This window comes from Ambystoma mexicanum, unplaced genomic scaffold (genome assembly GCF_040938575.1).
Source record: "Ambystoma mexicanum isolate Mex_15411 unplaced genomic scaffold, UKY_AmexF1_1 Mex_scaf46, whole genome shotgun sequence".
Lineage (NCBI taxonomy): Eukaryota > Metazoa > Chordata > Amphibia > Caudata > Ambystomatidae > Ambystoma > Ambystoma mexicanum.
In genome coordinates, this window is record NW_027182462.1 from 66,944 (window position 1) to 89,025 (window position 22,082).

Below are 22,082 nucleotides of genomic sequence, written 5' to 3' on the forward strand. Positions count from 1 at the left end.
ACCTCTCCATGCCTGATTGGTGCCGAAGGTTAGTTGCAAGTGGTCCCCTGCTCACCCTACCTTACACAGGGCCATGCCCAGTTAGGCCCCTCAGGGCTAGGCCCGGCAGGGCTAAGCCCGGCGTTTGTCAGGCGTTCGTCAGGCGAAGTGCCTGGACCCCTGCTCATCATACCTCAGAATCTGGTCTAGCTATTGCAGACATGGGGAATGGTGCTTATATCCCATTGACAGCGCCCACAAGCTGCATACTAATAGCCAATGATGTGTGAATGCGGTCAGGGTAGCAGACATATAGAACAATTGGGTGGGTTCGCTTCCGAACTGGATGCACAGGAGCAGGAGAGAATGGCTGTTGGCGATGTATGCAACTTGCTCTGCGTGAACACATCTACCGACCCCTTCCCCTACACACACGGGCACATACACACACACACACACACATAGCCATTGGAGCTATGCAGAGCTAATCAGAAAGATTGGTAATCATTAGAACATGAAAGATATGTGTTCATTTTTTATTAAACTTGTGGACTCCCGCAGAAACGGAGGGACTCACATCTCTAATTGAGGCTTGCTTACCTCTATACAAATGTGTTTGCTGGCTGTCTTTCTTCAACTGGTATGTGCGGTTGTGTCTGTCTTTGTCTTTCAACACGCCTGGCACGTTTACATTATCAAAGAGATGATTGTATGGAGATGGGGAACACCCCTCCGTTGCATTGTGAACTTGAACAGTCTTTTCACCAAAGCAGCTACATGCGACATTGCAAGGTTTTTGTCAGTCTTTGCCTGAAAACATTAGGCCTTCCTCTCGAACTCTATTTCACTCCTTCTGTGGAAGACTTCAATTATGAGGATGCATCCCGTCATAAAAGGTTCTCTGTAGATGGTGCAACTCTGGCTTCTCTTCCCCGTGCTTTTTGAAAATAATCCGCCCGAGGCCCTGATGAGGTTTGAACTCATGACCCCTGGTTTACGAGACCAGTGCTCTGCCACTGAGCTACAAGGCCACCTGCTGCTTGCTCACAGCCAACAACAGAAAGTGCAAAGAAACCATGGTTTTTACCTAGGTAGATCTCCAGGTATATGAATTTCTGGTTGTGTAAAAATGGCTGTATATCTCTGCATGTGTTCAGTACGTCATCATACATCTGATTTGCGAAAGCGTGTGTGCTTATGTTGGTGATACATTGTCGGTATGCGTTTGAGTATGTACTTTTACGGGTATGTATGTATTGAGTAGGATGCTGAACAGGTTCATGAGTTTAGATAGCAGGTCAGAATGATGGCAAAAGGAACATGTAAAAGGCAGACAACTAAAAGAAAAAAGAATTTGGGATGTAAGCTTGGGAGTTTACTAACTGCGCTGATTTTGGCTCCTATAATAGTAAAGAATGGAAACCTACGAGGAAAGTCTTTGACTAATTTCATTCTCCGCCTGCACCAATGAACTTATTTTTACATCTCTATTTCCATATCTGTACTCATTCCTGTCTTTCACAGGGAGGTTGAAAGACTTTGGTCTATGTTTAAATGCAGACTATAAAGAAAAAATACGACGAAGGTGGGATTCGAACCCACGCGTGCAGAGCACAATGGATTAGCAGTCCATCGCCTTAACCACTCGGCCACCTCGTCTGTTTGGGAACGGTGCTCGAATCCCATGCTTAAAGAAGAGATAAAACAATGGTGGTGCAAAGTCAGTGAAAAATAGATCATGTTTGTCATAATAGAAACAAGATCGTTGACTCGTTCTTCCTTACCCGGCCATTGATAGATAAACACATCAAGTTGAAGTTCAGAAAAATATAACAAGAGCTCCTGGAGGGTTCACAACACTAATCCAGAGGAAGGTGCTTGAGCTTCCGTATGGCACACCATTAGTAGTAAAACCAGCATAACGCAAGCTCCAGTTTCCCAGTGTTTGGCATCATTCAACGTTTCCAGCCAAGATCAAAGTTCAGATGCTGCTGCTTCCTGTGATGTCATTGAATTTAAATAGTGAGTGATGGCAATAACCCTTTTCCAATTAAATTTTGCCACATCAACGTCCCTGAAAATAGAGAAAGGCGTGCAACCCAGAACCGCTGTACTGTTCAATAGAGTAAGGGCTTCACCGTGATCATCTGCATCTGTCATCACAAAATTATCAAGGTCTTTTTCTTGAAGAAATTAGGTCCAGAAAGCCGACCTTCCCCACAGACTATTCAGACACCTTGCGCTTGTGGCTTTGTTATAGGCCCGAATCCATTGGTAAAAGGTTGCACAGGTACAATGTGCAATATCAGTTCCTATTCAACAATGTTCAAGAAAATTACCATTTGGAGGCCCTGATGAGGATCGAACTCACGACCCCTGGTTTACAAGACCAGTGCTCTGCCACTGAGCTACAGAGCCCCTCAGGTTACGACGCATAACAGCAACACAACGAGCACACAATATGATGTTTACTGGGTAGACATATTTGAAGGGTGTGTGAGAATGTATGTATATGATTGTGATTTGACCTGTTTTTTTCTGGCCGATTTTTTGAGGAGCAGCTAATTTGTGCGTATTCCGTGCAATTTTAGGGTGACTAATGAGGAGATGTGATGCGTGAAAGTTGAAAAAAACATGTACATGGCAGCAGAGAGACAATATGGATATTACCTTTGCTTTTTTAAATTTCTATCCGGATTCTGGCTCAAAGGGTAGTCAAGCACAGCAGATTGCATTCCTGCCAGTAACACGACAACCTTGTTTGTGTCCTTCTTAATCAACTAACATGCATATTTTCACTTTTGTCTGTATGTTCTTTGAAAGCCAATGGCAATGGTGCTTAGAGCAATGCAGATGTTTAAAAAAGATTTCAAAAGTTAAAATCGACAAAGGTGGGATTCGAAACCACGCGTGTACAGCAGATTAGCAGTCCATCGCCTTAACCACTCGGCCACCTCGTCTACAGGGATTATGTTAGGCATTCAAGTCTTTACAGGTAATAACACAAACATCTTCAAAATAGAACCACAATGCGTTCCTTGTTGAGGTACATCCAGCCGTTTGCAGGAAAACTGCCTCACTTGCTGTTGAGAAAAATTCATCAAAGTCCTGGGGTGTTTATAGGCATCGCCAAGATGACATTGGGAGGTGTTTCAATTGACACGTGTTGAATATGAGGAAGAGCATCATGCTGGCTCCAGTGGCACTGCCTGCAGCATGACAAAAATGTAGAAGGGACATTTGACTGCACCATTGGCTGAACATCAGTGGCAAAGTGTATATCAGGCTAAAAGGTAAGCTCCAGTGGCACAATATGGGCACTACAAGGCACCCATAATTTGGTGTCAGCTAAAAAGACAATGCCAGAGCTTGTGGGTGCTTTTGTACACTTGTGTGTGTGTTTGTGGGTGTAGTTTCATGTCGAAAACCAAAACACAGCAGCTCCAGTGGCGCAATCGGTTAGCGCGCGGTACTTATACAGCAGTACATGCAGTGAGCAATGCCGAGGTTGTGAGTTCAAGCCTCACCTGGAGCAACTTTGGAACTTTTTACTAATTCACCTCAAAACTGAATTATTGAACCAATAAATGTTCTGGACATTTTTTGGTTCACCTCAAGGTTTCCTTGATTGTCAGTTAATGTTGTATGACAGCTCCTCTGCCTTTTAGACATGGAATACTCATTGCAAGTTATTTATGGGGTGTTTGCGCTTTAAATACAGCTACGGAGGGTTTTTGAAAATAGAACAGAAAATAAAAAATGTCAACTGTTATTATACTCCATTTTCTGCTGAGCACCACTTACGGAAGACATTTGTAAAGGTAGAAAAAGGGTTACTGGAGTAGGATCCAGGAGACAATATCAACTTACAAAGAATAATGTTGTCTATTTACTGCATTATCGCCTTTGAAGCAAACCTCTGAGAATAAATACCCTTTCACTAATCAGGCAGTCACTTTGATAAAATCAAGCAGAACAAGGATGCTGATAGGAACTCGCCTCATTTGCATATGGGCTAGGGCTTCTGGGAGCCATGAGAATTAGGAGTTGAAGGTTTTGCAGATCGAGATTGCTAAAGGGCTGGGCATTTGCACAGACCTCTCCATGCCTGATTGGTGCCGAAGGTTAGTTGCAAGTGGTCCCCTGCTCACCCTACCTTACACAGGGCCATGCCCAGTTAGGCCCCTCAGGGCTAGGCCCGGCAGGGCTAAGCCCGGCGTTTGTCAGGCGTTCGTCAGGCGAAGTGCCTGGACCCCTGCTCATCATACCTCAGAATCTGGTCTAGCTATTGCAGACATGGGGAATGGTGCTTATATCCCATTGACAGCGCCCACAAGCTGCATACTAATAGCCAATGATGTGTGAATGCGGTCAGGGTAGCAGACATATAGAACAATTGGGTGGGTTCGCTTCCGAACTGGATGCACAGGAGCAGGAGAGAATGGCTGTTGGCGATGTATGCAACTTGCTCTGCGTGAACACATCTACCGACCCCTTCCCCTACACACACGGGCACATACACACACACACACACACATAGCCATTGGAGCTATGCAGAGCTAATCAGAAAGATTGGTAATCATTAGAACATGAAAGATATGTGTTCATTTTTTATTAAACTTGTGGACTCCCGCAGAAACGGAGGGACTCACATCTCTAATTGAGGCTTGCTTACCTCTATACAAATGTGTTTGCTGGCTGTCTTTCTTCAACTGGTATGTGCGGTTGTGTCTGTCTTTGTCTTTCAACACGCCTGGCACGTTTACATTATCAAAGAGATGATTGTATGGAGATGGGGAACACCCCTCCGTTGCATTGTGAACTTGAACAGTCTTTTCACCAAAGCAGCTACATGCGACATTGCAAGGTTTTTGTCAGTCTTTGCCTGAAAACATTAGGCCTTCCTCTCGAACTCTATTTCACTCCTTCTGTGGAAGACTTCAATTATGAGGATGCATCCCGTCATAAAAGGTTCTCTGTAGATGGTGCAACTCTGGCTTCTCTTCCCCGTGCTTTTTGAAAATAATCCGCCCGAGGCCCTGATGAGGTTTGAACTCATGACCCCTGGTTTACGAGACCAGTGCTCTGCCACTGAGCTACAAGGCCACCTGCTGCTTGCTCACAGCCAACAACAGAAAGTGCAAAGAAACCATGGTTTTTACCTAGGTAGATCTCCAGGTATATGAATTTCTGGTTGTGTAAAAATGGCTGTATATCTCTGCATGTGTTCAGTACGTCATCATACATCTGATTTGCGAAAGCGTGTGTGCTTATGTTGGTGATACATTGTCGGTATGCGTTTGAGTATGTACTTTTACGGGTATGTATGTATTGAGTAGGATGCTGAACAGGTTCATGAGTTTAGATAGCAGGTCAGAATGATGGCAAAAGGAACATGTAAAAGGCAGACAACTAAAAGAAAAAAGAATTTGGGATGTAAGCTTGGGAGTTTACTAACTGCGCTGATTTTGGCTCCTATAATAGTAAAGAATGGAAACCTACGAGGAAAGTCTTTGACTAATTTCATTCTCCGCCTGCACCAATGAACTTATTTTTACATCTCTATTTCCATATCTGTACTCATTCCTGTCTTTCACAGGGAGGTTGAAAGACTTTGGTCTATGTTTAAATGCAGACTATAAAGAAAAAATACGACGAAGGTGGGATTCGAACCCACGCGTGCAGAGCACAATGGATTAGCAGTCCATCGCCTTAACCACTCGGCCACCTCGTCTGTTTGGGAACGGTGCTCGAATCCCATGCTTAAAGAAGAGATAAAACAATGGTGGTGCAAAGTCAGTGAAAAATAGATCATGTTTGTCATAATAGAAACAAGATCGTTGACTCGTTCTTCCTTACCCGGCCATTGATAGATAAACACATCAAGTTGAAGTTCAGAAAAATATAACTAGAGCTCCTGGAGGGTTCACAACACTAATCCAGAGGAAGGTGCTTGAGCTTCCGTATGGCACACCATTAGTAGTAAAACCAGCATAACGCAAGCTCCAGTTTCCCAGTGTTTGGCATCATTCAACGTTTCCAGCCAAGATCAAAGTTCAGATGCTGCTGCTTCCTGTGATGTCATTGAATTTAAATAGTGAGTGATGGCAATAACCCTTTTCCAATTAAATTTTGCCACATCAACGTCCCTGAAAATAGAGAAAGGCGTGCAACCCAGAACCGCTGTACTGTTCAATAGAGTAAGGGCTTCACCGTGATCATCTGCATCTGTCATCACAAAATTATCAAGGTCTTTTTCTTGAAGAAATTAGGTCCAGAAAGCCGACCTTCCCCACAGACTATTCAGACACCTTGCGCTTGTGGCTTTGTTATAGGCCCGAATCCATTGGTAAAAGGTTGCACAGGTACAATGTGCAATATCAGTTCCTATTCAACAATGTTCAAGAAAATTACCATTTGGAGGCCCTGATGAGGATCGAACTCACGACCCCTGGTTTACAAGACCAGTGCTCTGCCACTGAGCTACAGAGCCCCTCAGGTTACGACGCATAACAGCAACACAACGAGCACACAACATGATGTTTACTGGGTAGACATATTTGAAGGTTGTGTGAGAATGTATGTATATGATTGTGATTTGACCTGTTTTTTTCTGGCCGATTTTTTGAGGAGCAGCTAATTTGTGCGTATTCCGTGCAATTTTAGGGTGACTAATGAGGAGATGTGATGCGTGAAAGTTGAAAAAAACATGTACATGGCAGCAGAGAGACAATATGGATATTACCTTTGCTTTTTTAAATTTCTATCCGGATTCTGGCTCAAAGGGTAGTCAAGCACAGCAGATTGCATTCCTGCCAGTAACACGACAACCTTGTTTGTGTCCTTCTTAATCAACTAACATGCATATTTTCACTTTTGTCTGTATGTTCTTTGAAAGCCAATGGCAATGGTGCTTAGAGCAATGCAGATGTTTAAAAAAGATTTCAAAAGTTAAAATCGACAAAGGTGGGATTCGAAACCACGCGTGTACAGCAGATTAGCAGTCCATCGCCTTAACCACTCGGCCACCTCGTCTACAGGGATTATGTTAGGCATTCAAGTCTTTACAGGTAATAACACAAACATCTTCAAAATAGAACCACAATGCGTTCCTTGTTGAGGTACATCCAGCCGTTTGCAGGAAAACTGCCTCACTTGCTGTTGAGAAAAATTCATCAAAGTCCTGGGGTGTTTATAGGCATCGCCAAGATGACATTGGGAGGTGTTTCAATTGACACGTGTTGAATATGAGGAAGAGCATCATGCTGGCTCCAGTGGCACTGCCTGCAGCATGACAAAAATGTAGAAGGGACATTTGACTGCACCATTGGCTGAACATCAGTGGCAAAGTGTATATCAGGCTAAAAGGTAAGCTCCAGTGGCACAATATGGGCACTACAAGGCACCCATAATTTGGTGTCAGCTAAAAAGACAATGCCAGAGCTTGTGGGTGCTTTTGTACACTTGTGTGTGTGTTTGTGGGTGTAGTTTCATGTCGAAAACCAAAACACAGCAGCTCCAGTGGCGCAATCGGTTAGCGCGCGGTACTTATACAGCAGTACATGCAGTGAGCAATGCCGAGGTTGTGAGTTCAAGCCTCACCTGGAGCAACTTTGGAACTTTTTACTAATTCACCTCAAAACTGAATTATTGAACCAATAAATGTTCTGGACATTTTTTGGTTCACCTCAAGGTTTCCTTGATTGTCAGTTAATGTTGTATGACAGCTCCTCTGCCTTTTAGACATGGAATACTCATTGCAAGTTATTTATGGGGTGTTTGCGCTTTAAATACAGCTACGGAGGGTTTTTGAAAATAGAACAGAAAATAAAAAATGTCAACTGTTATTATACTCCATTTTCTGCTGAGCACCACTTACGGAAGACATTTGTAAAGGTAGAAAAAGGGTTACTGGAGTAGGATCCAGGAGACAATATCAACTTACAAAGAATAATGTTGTCTATTTACTGCATTATCGCCTTTGAAGCAAACCTCTGAGAATAAATACCCTTTCACTAATCAGGCAGTCACTTTGATAAAATCAAGCAGAACAAGGATGCTGATAGGAACTCGCCTCATTTGCATATGGGCTAGGGCTTCTGGGAGCCATGAGAATTAGGAGTTGAAGGTTTTGCAGATCGAGATTGCTAAAGGGCTGGGCATTTGCACAGACCTCTCCATGCCTGATTGGTGCCGAAGGTTAGTTGCAAGTGGTCCCCTGCTCACCCTACCTTACACAGGGCCATGCCCAGTTAGGCCCCTCAGGGCTAGGCCCGGCAGGGCTAAGCCCGGCGTTCGTCAGGCGAAGTGCCTGGACCCCTGCTCATCATACCTCAGAATCTGGTCTAGCTATTGCAGACATGGGGAATGGTGCTTATATCCCATTGACAGCGCCCACAAGCTGCATACTAATAGCCAATGATGTGTGAATGCGGTCAGGGTAGCAGACATATAGAACAATTGGGTGGGTTCGCTTCCGAACTGGATGCACAGGAGCAGGAGAGAATGGCTGTTGGCGATGTATGCAACTTGCTCTGCGTGAACACATCTACCGACCCCTTCCCCTACACACACGGGCACATACACACACACACACACACATAGCCATTGGAGCTATGCAGAGCTAATCAGAAAGATTGGTAATCATTAGAACATGAAAGATATGTGTTCATTTTTTATTAAACTTGTGGACTCCCGCAGAAACGGAGGGACTCACATCTCTAATTGAGGCTTGCTTACCTCTATACAAATGTGTTTGCTGGCTGTCTTTCTTCAACTGGTATGTGCGGTTGTGTCTGTCTTTGTCTTTCAACACGCCTGGCACGTTTACATTATCAAAGAGATGATTGTATGGAGATGGGGAACACCCCTCCGTTGCATTGTGAACTTGAACAGTCTTTTCACCAAAGCAGCTACATGCGACATTGCAAGGTTTTTGTCAGTCTTTGCCTGAAAACATTAGGCCTTCCTCTCGAACTCTATTTCACTCCTTCTGTGGAAGACTTCAATTATGAGGATGCATCCCGTCATAAAAGGTTCTCTGTAGATGGTGCAACTCTGGCTTCTCTTCCCCGTGCTTTTTGAAAATAATCCGCCCGAGGCCCTGATGAGGTTTGAACTCATGACCCCTGGTTTACGAGACCAGTGCTCTGCCACTGAGCTACAAGGCCACCTGCTGCTTGCTCACAGCCAACAACAGAAAGTGCAAAGAAACCATGGTTTTTACCTAGGTAGATCTCCAGGTATATGAATTTCTGGTTGTGTAAAAATGGCTGTATATCTCTGCATGTGTTCAGTACGTCATCATACATCTGATTTGCGAAAGCGTGTGTGCTTATGTTGGTGATACATTGTCGGTATGCGTTTGAGTATGTACTTTTACGGGTATGTATGTATTGAGTAGGATGCTGAACAGGTTCATGAGTTTAGATAGCAGGTCAGAATGATGGCAAAAGGAACATGTAAAAGGCAGACAACTAAAAGAAAAAAGAATTTGGGATGTAAGCTTGGGAGTTTACTAACTGCGCTGATTTTGGCTCCTATAATAGTAAAGAATGGAAACCTACGAGGAAAGTCTTTGACTAATTTCATTCTCCGCCTGCACCAATGAACTTATTTTTACATCTCTATTTCCATATCTGTACTCATTCCTGTCTTTCACAGGGAGGTTGAAAGACTTTGGTCTATGTTTAAATGCAGACTATAAAGAAAAAATACGACGAAGGTGGGATTCGAACCCACGCGTGCAGAGCACAATGGATTAGCAGTCCATCGCCTTAACCACTCGGCCACCTCGTCTGTTTGGGAACGGTGCTCGAATCCCATGCTTAAAGAAGAGATAAAACAATGGTGGTGCAAAGTCAGTGAAAAATAGATCATGTTTGTCATAATAGAAACAAGATCGTTGACTCGTTCTTCCTTACCCGGCCATTGATAGATAAACACATCAAGTTGAAGTTCAGAAAAATATAACTAGAGCTCCTGGAGGGTTCACAACACTAATCCAGAGGAAGGTGCTTGAGCTTCCGTATGGCACACCATTAGTAGTAAAACCAGCATAACGCAAGCTCCAGTTTCCCAGTGTTTGGCATCATTCAACGTTTCCAGCCAAGATCAAAGTTCAGATGCTGCTGCTTCCTGTGATGTCATTGAATTTAAATAGTGAGTGATGGCAATAACCCTTTTCCAATTAAATTTTGCCACATCAACGTCCCTGAAAATAGAGAAAGGCGTGCAACCCAGAACCGCTGTACTGTTCAATAGAGTAAGGGCTTCACCGTGATCATCTGCATCTGTCATCACAAAATTATCAAGGTCTTTTTCTTGAAGAAATTAGGTCCAGAAAGCCGACCTTCCCCACAGACTATTCAGACACCTTGCGCTTGTGGCTTTGTTATAGGCCCGAATCCATTGGTAAAAGGTTGCACAGGTACAATGTGCAATATCAGTTCCTATTCAACAATGTTCAAGAAAATTACCATTTGGAGGCCCTGATGAGGATCGAACTCACGACCCCTGGTTTACAAGACCAGTGCTCTGCCACTGAGCTACAGAGCCCCTCAGGTTACGACGCATAACAGCAACACAACGAGCACACAACATGATGTTTACTGGGTAGACATATTTGAAGGGTGTGTGAGAATGTATGTATATGATTGTGATTTGACCTGTTTTTTTCTGGCCGATTTTTTGAGGAGCAGCTAATTTGTGCGTATTCCGTGCAATTTTAGGGTGACTAATGAGGAGATGTGATGCGTGAAAGTTGAAAAAAACATGTACATGGCAGCAGAGAGACAATATGGATATTACCTTTGCTTTTTTAAATTTCTATCCGGATTCTGGCTCAAAGGGTAGTCAAGCACAGCAGATTGCATTCCTGCCAGTAACACGACAACCTTGTTTGTGTCCTTCTTAATCAACTAACATGCATATTTTCACTTTTGTCTGTATGTTCTTTGAAAGCCAATGGCAATGGTGCTTAGAGCAATGCAGATGTTTAAAAAAGATTTCAAAAGTTAAAATCGACAAAGGTGGGATTCGAAACCACGCGTGTACAGCAGATTAGCAGTCCATCGCCTTAACCACTCGGCCACCTCGTCTACAGGGATTATGTTAGGCATTCAAGTCTTTACAGGTAATAACACAAACATCTTCAAAATAGAACCACAATGCGTTCCTTGTTGAGGTACATCCAGCCGTTTGCAGGAAAACTGCCTCACTTGCTGTTGAGAAAAATTCATCAAAGTCCTGGGGTGTTTATAGGCATCGCCAAGATGACATTGGGAGGTGTTTCAATTGACACGTGTTGAATATGAGGAAGAGCATCATGCTGGCTCCAGTGGCACTGCCTGCAGCATGACAAAAATGTAGAAGGGACATTTGACTGCACCATTGGCTGAACATCAGTGGCAAAGTGTATATCAGGCTAAAAGGTAAGCTCCAGTGGCACAATATGGGCACTACAAGGCACCCATAATTTGGTGTCAGCTAAAAAGACAATGCCAGAGCTTGTGGGTGCTTTTGTACACTTGTGTGTGTGTTTGTGGGTGTAGTTTCATGTCGAAAACCAAAACACAGCAGCTCCAGTGGCGCATTCGGTTAGCGCGCGGTACTTATACAGCAGTACATGCAGTGAGCAATGCCGAGGTTGTGAGTTCAAGCCTCACCTGGAGCAACTTTGGAACTTTTTACTAATTCACCTCAAAACTGAATTATTGAACCAATAAATGTTCTGGACATTTTTTGGTTCACCTCAAGGTTTCCTTGATTGTCAGTTAATGTTGTATGACAGCTCCTCTGCCTTTTAGACATGGAATACTCATTGCAAGTTATTTATGGGGTGTTTGCGCTTTAAATACAGCTACGGAGGGTTTTTGAAAATAGAACAGAAAATAAAAAATGTCAACTGTTATTATACTCCATTTTCTGCTGAGCACCACTTACGGAAGACATTTGTAAAGGTAGAAAAAGGGTTACTGGAGTAGGATCCAGGAGACAATATCAACTTACAAAGAATAATGTTGTCTATTTACTGCATTATCGCCTTTGAAGCAAACCTCTGAGAATAAATACCCTTTCACTAATCAGGCAGTCACTTTGATAAAATCAAGCAGAACAAGGATGCTGATAGGAACTCGCCTCATTTGCATATGGGCTAGGGCTTCTGGGAGCCATGAGAATTAGGAGTTGAAGGTTTTGCAGATCGAGATTGCTAAAGGGCTGGGCATTTGCACAGACCTCTCCATGCCTGATTGGTGCCGAAGGTTAGTTGCAAGTGGTCCCCTGCTCACCCTACCTTACACAGGGCCATGCCCAGTTAGGCCCCTCAGGGCTAGGCCCGGCAGGGCTAAGCCCGGCGTTCGTCAGGCGAAGTGCCTGGACCCCTGCTCATCATACCTCAGAATCTGGTCTAGCTATTGCAGACATGGGGAATGGTGCTTATATCCCATTGACAGCGCCCACAAGCTGCATACTAATAGCCAATGATGTGTGAATGCGGTCAGGGTAGCAGACATATAGAACAATTGGGTGGGTTCGCTTCCGAACTGGATGCACAGGAGCAGGAGAGAATGGCTGTTGGCGATGTATGCAACTTGCTCTGCGTGAACACATCTACCGACCCCTTCCCCTACACACACGGGCACATACACACACACACACACACATAGCCATTGGAGCTATGCAGAGCTAATCAGAAAGATTGGTAATCATTAGAACATGAAAGATATGTGTTCATTTTTTATTAAACTTGTGGACTCCCGCAGAAACGGAGGGACTCACATCTCTAATTGAGGCTTGCTTACCTCTATACAAATGTGTTTGCTGGCTGTCTTTCTTCAACTGGTATGTGCGGTTGTGTCTGTCTTTGTCTTTCAACACGCCTGGCACGTTTACATTATCAAAGAGATGATTGTATGGAGATGGGGAACACCCCTCCGTTGCATTGTGAACTTGAACAGTCTTTTCACCAAAGCAGCTACATGCGACATTGCAAGGTTTTTGTCAGTCTTTGCCTGAAAACATTAGGCCTTCCTCTCGAACTCTATTTCACTCCTTCTGTGGAAGACTTCAATTATGAGGATGCATCCCGTCATAAAAGGTTCTCTGTAGATGGTGCAACTCTGGCTTCTCTTCCCCGTGCTTTTTGAAAATAATCCGCCCGAGGCCCTGATGAGGTTTGAACTCATGACCCCTGGTTTACGAGACCAGTGCTCTGCCACTGAGCTACAAGGCCACCTGCTGCTTGCTCACAGCCAACAACAGAAAGTGCAAAGAAACCATGGTTTTTACCTAGGTAGATCTCCAGGTATATGAATTTCTGGTTGTGTAAAAATGGCTGTATATCTCTGCATGTGTTCAGTACGTCATCATACATCTGATTTGCGAAAGCGTGTGTGCTTATGTTGGTGATACATTGTCGGTATGCGTTTGAGTATGTACTTTTACGGGTATGTATGTATTGAGTAGGATGCTGAACAGGTTCATGAGTTTAGATAGCAGGTCAGAATGATGGCAAAAGGAACATGTAAAAGGCAGACAACTAAAAGAAAAAAGAATTTGGGATGTAAGCTTGGGAGTTTACTAACTGCGCTGATTTTGGCTCCTATAATAGTAAAGAATGGAAACCTACGAGGAAAGTCTTTGACTAATTTCATTCTCCGCCTGCACCAATGAACTTATTTTTACATCTCTATTTCCATATCTGTACTCATTCCTGTCTTTCACAGGGAGGTTGAAAGACTTTGGTCTATGTTTAAATGCAGACTATAAAGAAAAAATACGACGAAGGTGGGATTCGAACCCACGCGTGCAGAGCACAATGGATTAGCAGTCCATCGCCTTAACCACTCGGCCACCTCGTCTGTTTGGGAACGGTGCTCGAATCCCATGCTTAAAGAAGAGATAAAACAATGGTGGTGCAAAGTCAGTGAAAAATAGATCATGTTTGTCATAATAGAAACAAGATCGTTGACTCGTTCTTCCTTACCCGGCCATTGATAGATAAACACATCAAGTTGAAGTTCAGAAAAATATAACTAGAGCTCCTGGAGGGTTCACAACACTAATCCAGAGGAAGGTGCTTGAGCTTCCGTATGGCACACCATTAGTAGTAAAACCAGCATAACGCAAGCTCCAGTTTCCCAGTGTTTGGCATCATTCAACGTTTCCAGCCAAGATCAAAGTTCAGATGCTGCTGCTTCCTGTGATGTCATTGAATTTAAATAGTGAGTGATGGCAATAACCCTTTTCCAATTAAATTTTGCCACATCAACGTCCCTGAAAATAGAGAAAGGCGTGCAACCCAGAACCGCTGTACTGTTCAATAGAGTAAGGGCTTCACCGTGATCATCTGCATCTGTCATCACAAAATTATCAAGGTCTTTTTCTTGAAGAAATTAGGTCCAGAAAGCCGACCTTCCCCACAGACTATTCAGACACCTTGCGCTTGTGGCTTTGTTATAGGCCCGAATCCATTGGTAAAAGGTTGCACAGGTACAATGTGCAATATCAGTTCCTATTCAACAATGTTCAAGAAAATTACCATTTGGAGGCCCTGATGAGGATCGAACTCACGACCCCTGGTTTACAAGACCAGTGCTCTGCCACTGAGCTACAGAGCCCCTCAGGTTACGACGCATAACAGCAACACAACGAGCACACAACATGATGTTTACTGGGTAGACATATTTGAAGGTTGTGTGAGAATGTATGTATATGATTGTGATTTGACCTGTTTTTTTCTGGCCGATTTTTTGAGGAGCAGCTAATTTGTGCGTATTCCGTGCAATTTTAGGGTGACTAATGAGGAGATGTGATGCGTGAAAGTTGAAAAAAACATGTACATGGCAGCAGAGAGACAATATGGATATTACCTTTGCTTTTTTAAATTTCTATCCGGATTCTGGCTCAAAGGGTAGTCAAGCACAGCAGATTGCATTCCTGCCAGTAACACGACAACCTTGTTTGTGTCCTTCTTAATCAACTAACATGCATATTTTCACTTTTGTCTGTATGTTCTTTGAAAGCCAATGGCAATGGTGCTTAGAGCAATGCAGATGTTTAAAAAAGATTTCAAAAGTTAAAATCGACAAAGGTGGGATTCGAAACCACGCGTGTACAGCAGATTAGCAGTCCATCGCCTTAACCACTCGGCCACCTCGTCTACAGGGATTATGTTAGGCATTCAAGTCTTTACAGGTAATAACACAAACATCTTCAAAATAGAACCACAATGCGTTCCTTGTTGAGGTACATCCAGCCGTTTGCAGGAAAACTGCCTCACTTGCTGTTGAGAAAAATTCATCAAAGTCCTGGGGTGTTTATAGGCATCGCCAAGATGACATTGGGAGGTGTTTCAATTGACACGTGTTGAATATGAGGAAGAGCATCATGCTGGCTCCAGTGGCACTGCCTGCAGCATGACAAAAATGTAGAAGGGACATTTGACTGCACCATTGGCTGAACATCAGTGGCAAAGTGTATATCAGGCTAAAAGGTAAGCTCCAGTGGCACAATATGGGCACTACAAGGCACCCATAATTTGGTGTCAGCTAAAAAGACAATGCCAGAGCTTGTGGGTGCTTTTGTACACTTGTGTGTGTGTTTGTGGGTGTAGTTTCATGTCGAAAACCAAAACACAGCAGCTCCAGTGGCGCAATCGGTTAGCGCGCGGTACTTATACAGCAGTACATGCAGTGAGCAATGCCGAGGTTGTGAGTTCAAGCCTCACCTGGAGCAACTTTGGAACTTTTTACTAATTCACCTCAAAACTGAATTATTGAACCAATAAATGTTCTGGACATTTTTTGGTTCACCTCAAGGTTTCCTTGATTGTCAGTTAATGTTGTATGACAGCTCCTCTGCCTTTTAGACATGGAATACTCATTGCAAGTTATTTATGGGGTGTTTGCGCTTTAAATACAGCTACGGAGGGTTTTTGAAAATAGAACAGAAAATAAAAAATGTCAACTGTTATTATACTCCATTTTCTGCTGAGCACCACTTACGGAAGACATTTGTAAAGGTAGAAAAAGGGTTACTGGAGTAGGATCCAGGAGACAATATCAACTTACAAAGAATAATGTTGTCTATTTACTGCATTATCGCCTTTGAAGCAAACCTCTGAGAATAAATACCCTTTCACTAATCAGGCAGTCACTTTGATAAAATCAAGCAGAACAAGGATGCTGATAGGAACTCGCCTCATTTGCATATGGGCTAGGGCTTCTGGGAGCCATGAGAATTAGGAGTTGAAGGTTTTGCAGATCGAGATTGCTAAAGGGCTGGGCATTTGCACAGACCTCTCCATGCCTGATTGGTGCCGAAGGTTAGTTGCAAGTGGTCCCCTGCTCACCCTACCTTACACAGGGCCATGCCCAGTTAGGCCCCTCAGGGCTAGGCCCGGCAGGGCTAAGCCCGGCGTTCGTCAGGCGAAGTGCCTGGACCCCTGCTCATCATACCTCAGAATCTGGTCTAGCTATTGCAGACATGGGGAATGGTGCTTATATCCCATTGACAGCGCCCACAAGCTGCATACTAATAGCCAATGATGTGTGAATGCGGTCAGGGTAGCAGACATATAGAACAATTGGGTGGGTTCGCTTCCGAACTGGATGCACAGGAGCAGGAGAGAATGGCTGTTGGCGATGTATGCAACTTGCTCTGCGTGAACACATCTACCGACCCCTTCCCCTACACACACGGGCACATACACACACACACACACACATAGCCATTGGAGCTATGCAGAGCTAATCAGAAAGATTGGTAATCATTAGAACATGAAAGATATGTGTTCATTTTTTATTAAACTTGTGGACTCCCGCAGAAACGGAGGGACTCACATCTCTAATTGAGGCTTGCTTACCTCTATACAAATGTGTTTGCTGGCTGTCTTTCTTCAACTGGTATGTGCGGTTGTGTCTGTCTTTGTCTTTCAACACGCCTGGCACGTTTACATTATCAAAGAGATGATTGTATGGAGATGGGGAACACCCCTCCGTTGCATTGTGAACTTGAACAGTCTTTTCACCAAAGCAGCTACATGCGACATTGCAAGGTTTTTGTCAGTCTTTGCCTGAAAACATTAGGCCTTCCTCTCGAACTCTATTTCACTCCTTCTGTGGAAGACTTCAATTATGAGGATGCATCCCGTCATAAAAGGTTCTCTGTAGATGGTGCAACTCTGGCTTCTCTTCCCCGTGCTTTTTGAAAATAATCCGCCCGAGGCCCTGATGAGGTTTGAACTCATGACCCCTGGTTTACGAGACCAGTGCTCTGCCACTGAGCTACAAGGCCACCTGCTGCTTGCTCACAGCCAACAACAGAAAGTGCAAAGAAACCATGGTTTTTACCTAGGTAGATCTCCAGGTATATGAATTTCTGGTTGTGTAAAAATGGCTGTATATCTCTGCATGTGTTCAGTACGTCATCATACATCTGATTTGCGAAAGCGTGTGTGCTTATGTTGGTGATACATTGTCGGTATGCGTTTGAGTATGTACTTTTACGGGTATGTATGTATTGAGTAGGATGCTGAACAGGTTCATGAGTTTAGATAGCAGGTCAGAATGATGGCAAAAGGAACATGTAAAAGGCAGACAACTAAAAGAAAAAAGAATTTGGGATGTAAGCTTGGGAGTTTACTAACTGCGCTGATTTTGGCTCCTATAATAGTAAAGAATGGAAACCTACGAGGAAAGTCTTTGACTAATTTCATTCTCCGCCTGCACCAATGAACTTATTTTTACATCTCTATTTCCATATCTGTACTCATTCCTGTCTTTCACAGGGAGGTTGAAAGACTTTGGTCTATGTTTAAATGCAGACTATAAAGAAAAAATACGACGAAGGTGGGATTCGAACCCACGCGTGCAGAGCACAATGGATTAGCAGTCCATCGCCTTAACCACTCGGCCACCTCGTCTGTTTGGGAACGGTGCTCGAATCCCATGCTTAAAGAAGAGATAAAACAATGGTGGTGCAAAGTCAGTGAAAAATAGATCATGTTTGTCATAATAGAAACAAGATCGTTGACTCGTTCTTCCTTACCCGGCCATTGATAGATAAACACATCAAGTTGAAGTTCAGAAAAATATAACTAGAGCTCCTGGAGGGTTCACAACACTAATCCAGAGGAAGGTGCTTGAGCTTCCGTATGGCACACCATTAGTAGTAAAACCAGCATAACGCAAGCTCCAGTTTCCCAGTGTTTGGCATCATTCAACGTTTCCAGCCAAGATCAAAGTTCAGATGCTGCTGCTTCCTGTGATGTCATTGAATTTAAATAGTGAGTGATGGCAATAACCCTTTTCCAATTAAATTTTGCCACATCAACGTCCCTGAAAATAGAGAAAGGCGTGCAACCCAGAACCGCTGTACTGTTCAATAGAGTAAGGGCTTCACCGTGATCATCTGCATCTGTCATCACAAAATTATCAAGGTCTTTTTCTTGAAGAAATTAGGTCCAGAAAGCCGACCTTCCCCACAGACTATTCAGACACCTTGCGCTTGTGGCTTTGTTATAGGCCCGAATCCATTGGTAAAAGGTTGCACAGGTACAATGTGCAATATCAGTTCCTATTCAACAATGTTCAAGAAAATTACCATTTGGAGGCCCTGATGAGGATCGAACTCACGACCCCTGGTTTACAAGACCAGTGCTCTGCCACTGAGCTACAGAGCCCCTCAGGTTACGACGCATAACAGCAACACAACGAGCACACAACATGATGTTTACTGGGTAGACATATTTGAAGGGTGTGTGAGAATGTATGTATATGATTGTGATTTGACCTGTTTTTTTCTGGCCGATTTTTTGAGGAGCAGCTAATTTGTGCGTATTCCGTGCAATTTTAGGGTGACTAATGAGGAGATGTGATGCGTGAAAGTTGAAAAAAACATGTACATGGCAGCAGAGAGACAATATGGATATTACCTTTGCTTTTTTAAATTTCTATCCGGATTCTGGCTCAAAGGGTAGTCAAGCACAGCAGATTGCATTCCTGCCAGTAACACGACAACCTTGTTTGTGTCCTTCTTAATCAACTAACATGCATATTTTCACTTTTGTCTGTATGTTCTTTGAAAGCCAATGGCAATGGTGCTTAGAGCAATGCAGATGTTTAAAAAAGATTTCAAAAGTTAAAATCGACAAAGGTGGGATTCGAAACCACGCGTGTACAGCAGATTAGCAGTCCATCGCCTTAACCACTCGGCCACCTCGTCTACAGGGATTATGTTAGGCATTCAAGTCTTTACAGGTAATAACACAAACATCTTCAAAATAGAACCACAATGCGTTCCTTGTTGAGGTACATCCAGCCGTTTGCAGGAAAACTGCCTCACTTGCTGTTGAGAAAAATTCATCAAAGTCCTGGGGTGTTTATAGGCATCGCCAAGATGACATTGGGAGGTGTTTCAATTGACACGTGTTGAATATGAGGAAGAGCATCATGCTGGCTCCAGTGGCACTGCCTGCAGCATGACAAAAATGTAGAAGGGACATTTGACTGCACCATTGGCTGAACATCAGTGGCAAAGTGTATATCAGGCTAAAAGGTAAGCTCCAGTGGCACAATATGGGCACTACAAGGCACCCATAATTTGGTGTCAGCTAAAAAGACAATGCCAGAGCTTGTGGGTGCTTTTGTACACTTGTGTGTGTGTTTGTGGGTGTAGTTTCATGTCGAAAACCAAAACACAGCAGCTCCAGTGGCGCAATCGGTTAGCGCGCGGTACTTATACAGCAGTACATGCAGTGAGCAATGCCGAGGTTGTGAGTTCAAGCCTCACCTGGAGCAACTTTGGAACTTTTTACTAATTCACCTCAAAACTGAATTATTGAACCAATAAATGTTCTGGACATTTTTTGGTTCACCTCAAGGTTTCCTTGATTGTCAGTTAATGTTGTATGACAGCTCCTCTGCCTTTTAGACATGGAATACTCATTGCAAGTTATTTATGGGGTGTTTGCGCTTTAAATACAGCTACGGAGGGTTTTTGAAAATAGAACAGAAAATAAAAAATGTCAACTGTTATTATACTCCATTTTCTGCTGAGCACCACTTACGGAAGACATTTGTAAAGGTAGAAAAAGGGTTACTGGAGTAGGATCCAGGAGACAATATCAACTTACAAAGAATAATGTTGTCTATTTACTGCATTATCGCCTTTGAAGCAAACCTCTGAGAATAAATACCCTTTCACTAATCAGGCAGTCACTTTGATAAAATCAAGCAGAACAAGGATGCTGATAGGAACTCGCCTCATTTGCATATGGGCTAGGGCTTCTGGGAGCCATGAGAATTAGGAGTTGAAGGTTTTGCAGATCGAGATTGCTAAAGGGCTGGGCATTTGCACAGACCTCTCCATGCCTGATTGGTGCCGAAGGTTAGTTGCAAGTGGTCCCCTGCTCACCCTACCTTACACAGGGCCATGCCCAGTTAGGCCCCTCAGGGCTAGGCCCGGCAGGGCTAAGCCCGGCGTTCGTCAGGCGAAGTGCCTGGACCCCTGCTCATCATACCTCAGAATCTGGTCTAGCTATTGCAGACATGGGGAATGGTGCTTATATCCCATTGACAGCGCCCACAAGCTGCATACTAATAGCCAATGATGTGTGAATGCGGTCAGGGTAGCAGACATATAGAACAATTGGGTGGGTTCGCTTCCGAACTGGATGCACAGGAGCAGGAGAGAATGGCTGTTGGCGATGTATGCAACTTGCTCTGCGTGAACACATCTACCGACCCCTTCCCCTACACACACGGGCACATACACACACACACACACACATAGCCATTGGAGCTATGCAGAGCTAATCAGAAAGATTGGTAATCATTAGAACATGAAAGATATGTGTTCATTTTTTATTAAACTTGTGGACTCCCGCAGAAACGGAGGGACTCACATCTCTAATTGAGGCTTGCTTACCTCTATACAAATGTGTTTGCTGGCTGTCTTTCTTCAACTGGTATGTGCGGTTGTGTCTGTCTTTGTCTTTCAACACGCCTGGCACGTTTACATTATCAAAGAGATGATTGTATGGAGATGGGGAACACCCCTCCGTTGCATTGTGAACTTGAACAGTCTTTTCACCAAAGCAGCTACATGCGACATTGCAAGGTTTTTGTCAGTCTTTGCCTGAAAACATTAGGCCTTCCTCTCGAACTCTATTTCACTCCTTCTGTGGAAGACTTCAATTATGAGGATGCATCCCGTCATAAAAGGTTCTCTGTAGATGGTGCAACTCTGGCTTCTCTTCCCCGTGCTTTTTGAAAATAATCCGCCCGAGGCCCTGATGAGGTTTGAACTCATGACCCCTGGTTTACGAGACCAGTGCTCTGCCACTGAGCTACAAGGCCACCTGCTGCTTGCTCACAGCCAACAACAGAAAGTGCAAAGAAACCATGGTTTTTACCTAGGTAGATCTCCAGGTATATGAATTTCTGGTTGTGTAAAAATGGCTGTATATCTCTGCATGTGTTCAGTACGTCATCATACATCTGATTTGCGAAAGCGTGTGTGCTTATGTTGGTGATACATTGTCGGTATGCGTTTGAGTATGTACTTTTACGGGTATGTATGTATTGAGTAGGATGCTGAACAGGTTCATGAGTTTAGATAGCAGGTCAGAATGATGGCAAAAGGAACATGTAAAAGGCAGACAACTAAAAGAAAAAAGAATTTGGGATGTAAGCTTGGGAGTTTACTAACTGCGCTGATTTTGGCTCCTATAATAGTAAAGAATGGAAACCTACGAGGAAAGTCTTTGACTAATTTCATTCTCCGCCTGCACCAATGAACTTATTTTTACATCTCTATTTCCATATCTGTACTCATTCCTGTCTTTCACAGGGAGGTTGAAAGACTTTGGTCTATGTTTAAATGCAGACTATAAAGAAAAAATACGACGAAGGTGGGATTCGAACCCACGCGTGCAGAGCACAATGGATTAGCAGTCCATCGCCTTAACCACTCGGCCACCTCGTCTGTTTGGGAACGGTGCTCGAATCCCATGCTTAAAGAAGAGATAAAACAATGGTGGTGCAAAGTCAGTGAAAAATAGATCATGTTTGTCATAATAGAAACAAGATCGTTGACTC

General features: G+C 43.7%; 22 non-coding genes across 22 annotated transcripts; 5 read left to right on the forward strand and 17 right to left on the reverse strand.

The window, feature by feature from the left end:
- Positions 1-938: 938 nt before the first annotated feature.
- Positions 939-1,010, reverse strand: TRNAT-CGU (transfer RNA threonine (anticodon CGU)). The gene has a single exon. It is a non-coding gene; the product is annotated as a tRNA-Thr (tRNA).
- Positions 1,011-1,556: 546 nt separating this feature from the next.
- On the reverse strand, positions 1,557-1,638 carry TRNAS-GCU (transfer RNA serine (anticodon GCU)). Its single transcript has one exon. It is a non-coding gene; the product is annotated as a tRNA-Ser (tRNA).
- Positions 1,639-2,325: 687 nt separating this feature from the next.
- TRNAT-UGU (transfer RNA threonine (anticodon UGU)) lies at positions 2,326-2,397 on the reverse strand. The gene has a single exon. It is a non-coding gene; the product is annotated as a tRNA-Thr (tRNA).
- Positions 2,398-3,419: 1,022 nt separating this feature from the next.
- Positions 3,420-3,514, forward strand: TRNAI-UAU (transfer RNA isoleucine (anticodon UAU)). The gene is made up of 2 exons: positions 3,420-3,457; positions 3,479-3,514. It is a non-coding gene; the product is annotated as a tRNA-Ile (tRNA).
- Positions 3,515-5,013: 1,499 nt separating this feature from the next.
- Positions 5,014-5,085, reverse strand: TRNAT-CGU (transfer RNA threonine (anticodon CGU)). The gene has a single exon. It is a non-coding gene; the product is annotated as a tRNA-Thr (tRNA).
- Positions 5,086-5,631: 546 nt separating this feature from the next.
- Positions 5,632-5,713, reverse strand: TRNAS-GCU (transfer RNA serine (anticodon GCU)). Its single transcript has one exon. It is a non-coding gene; the product is annotated as a tRNA-Ser (tRNA).
- Positions 5,714-6,400: 687 nt separating this feature from the next.
- Positions 6,401-6,472, reverse strand: TRNAT-UGU (transfer RNA threonine (anticodon UGU)). Its single transcript has one exon. It is a non-coding gene; the product is annotated as a tRNA-Thr (tRNA).
- A 1,022-nt stretch (positions 6,473-7,494) lies between these two features.
- On the forward strand, positions 7,495-7,589 carry TRNAI-UAU (transfer RNA isoleucine (anticodon UAU)). Its single transcript has 2 exons — positions 7,495-7,532; positions 7,554-7,589. It is a non-coding gene; the product is annotated as a tRNA-Ile (tRNA).
- A 1,488-nt stretch (positions 7,590-9,077) lies between these two features.
- On the reverse strand, positions 9,078-9,149 carry TRNAT-CGU (transfer RNA threonine (anticodon CGU)). The gene has a single exon. It is a non-coding gene; the product is annotated as a tRNA-Thr (tRNA).
- Positions 9,150-9,695: 546 nt separating this feature from the next.
- On the reverse strand, positions 9,696-9,777 carry TRNAS-GCU (transfer RNA serine (anticodon GCU)). The gene has a single exon. It is a non-coding gene; the product is annotated as a tRNA-Ser (tRNA).
- A 687-nt stretch (positions 9,778-10,464) lies between these two features.
- TRNAT-UGU (transfer RNA threonine (anticodon UGU)) lies at positions 10,465-10,536 on the reverse strand. Its single transcript has one exon. It is a non-coding gene; the product is annotated as a tRNA-Thr (tRNA).
- A 1,022-nt stretch (positions 10,537-11,558) lies between these two features.
- Positions 11,559-11,653, forward strand: TRNAI-UAU (transfer RNA isoleucine (anticodon UAU)). Its single transcript has 2 exons — positions 11,559-11,596; positions 11,618-11,653. It is a non-coding gene; the product is annotated as a tRNA-Ile (tRNA).
- Positions 11,654-13,141: 1,488 nt separating this feature from the next.
- TRNAT-CGU (transfer RNA threonine (anticodon CGU)) lies at positions 13,142-13,213 on the reverse strand. Its single transcript has one exon. It is a non-coding gene; the product is annotated as a tRNA-Thr (tRNA).
- Positions 13,214-13,759: 546 nt separating this feature from the next.
- Positions 13,760-13,841, reverse strand: TRNAS-GCU (transfer RNA serine (anticodon GCU)). Its single transcript has one exon. It is a non-coding gene; the product is annotated as a tRNA-Ser (tRNA).
- Positions 13,842-14,528: 687 nt separating this feature from the next.
- On the reverse strand, positions 14,529-14,600 carry TRNAT-UGU (transfer RNA threonine (anticodon UGU)). The gene has a single exon. It is a non-coding gene; the product is annotated as a tRNA-Thr (tRNA).
- A 1,022-nt stretch (positions 14,601-15,622) lies between these two features.
- Positions 15,623-15,717, forward strand: TRNAI-UAU (transfer RNA isoleucine (anticodon UAU)). Its single transcript has 2 exons — positions 15,623-15,660; positions 15,682-15,717. It is a non-coding gene; the product is annotated as a tRNA-Ile (tRNA).
- A 1,488-nt stretch (positions 15,718-17,205) lies between these two features.
- TRNAT-CGU (transfer RNA threonine (anticodon CGU)) lies at positions 17,206-17,277 on the reverse strand. Its single transcript has one exon. It is a non-coding gene; the product is annotated as a tRNA-Thr (tRNA).
- Positions 17,278-17,823: 546 nt separating this feature from the next.
- Positions 17,824-17,905, reverse strand: TRNAS-GCU (transfer RNA serine (anticodon GCU)). Its single transcript has one exon. It is a non-coding gene; the product is annotated as a tRNA-Ser (tRNA).
- A 687-nt stretch (positions 17,906-18,592) lies between these two features.
- Positions 18,593-18,664, reverse strand: TRNAT-UGU (transfer RNA threonine (anticodon UGU)). Its single transcript has one exon. It is a non-coding gene; the product is annotated as a tRNA-Thr (tRNA).
- Positions 18,665-19,686: 1,022 nt separating this feature from the next.
- On the forward strand, positions 19,687-19,781 carry TRNAI-UAU (transfer RNA isoleucine (anticodon UAU)). The gene is made up of 2 exons: positions 19,687-19,724; positions 19,746-19,781. It is a non-coding gene; the product is annotated as a tRNA-Ile (tRNA).
- Positions 19,782-21,269: 1,488 nt separating this feature from the next.
- Positions 21,270-21,341, reverse strand: TRNAT-CGU (transfer RNA threonine (anticodon CGU)). The gene has a single exon. It is a non-coding gene; the product is annotated as a tRNA-Thr (tRNA).
- Positions 21,342-21,887: 546 nt separating this feature from the next.
- On the reverse strand, positions 21,888-21,969 carry TRNAS-GCU (transfer RNA serine (anticodon GCU)). Its single transcript has one exon. It is a non-coding gene; the product is annotated as a tRNA-Ser (tRNA).
- Positions 21,970-22,082: the final 113 nt, after the last annotated feature.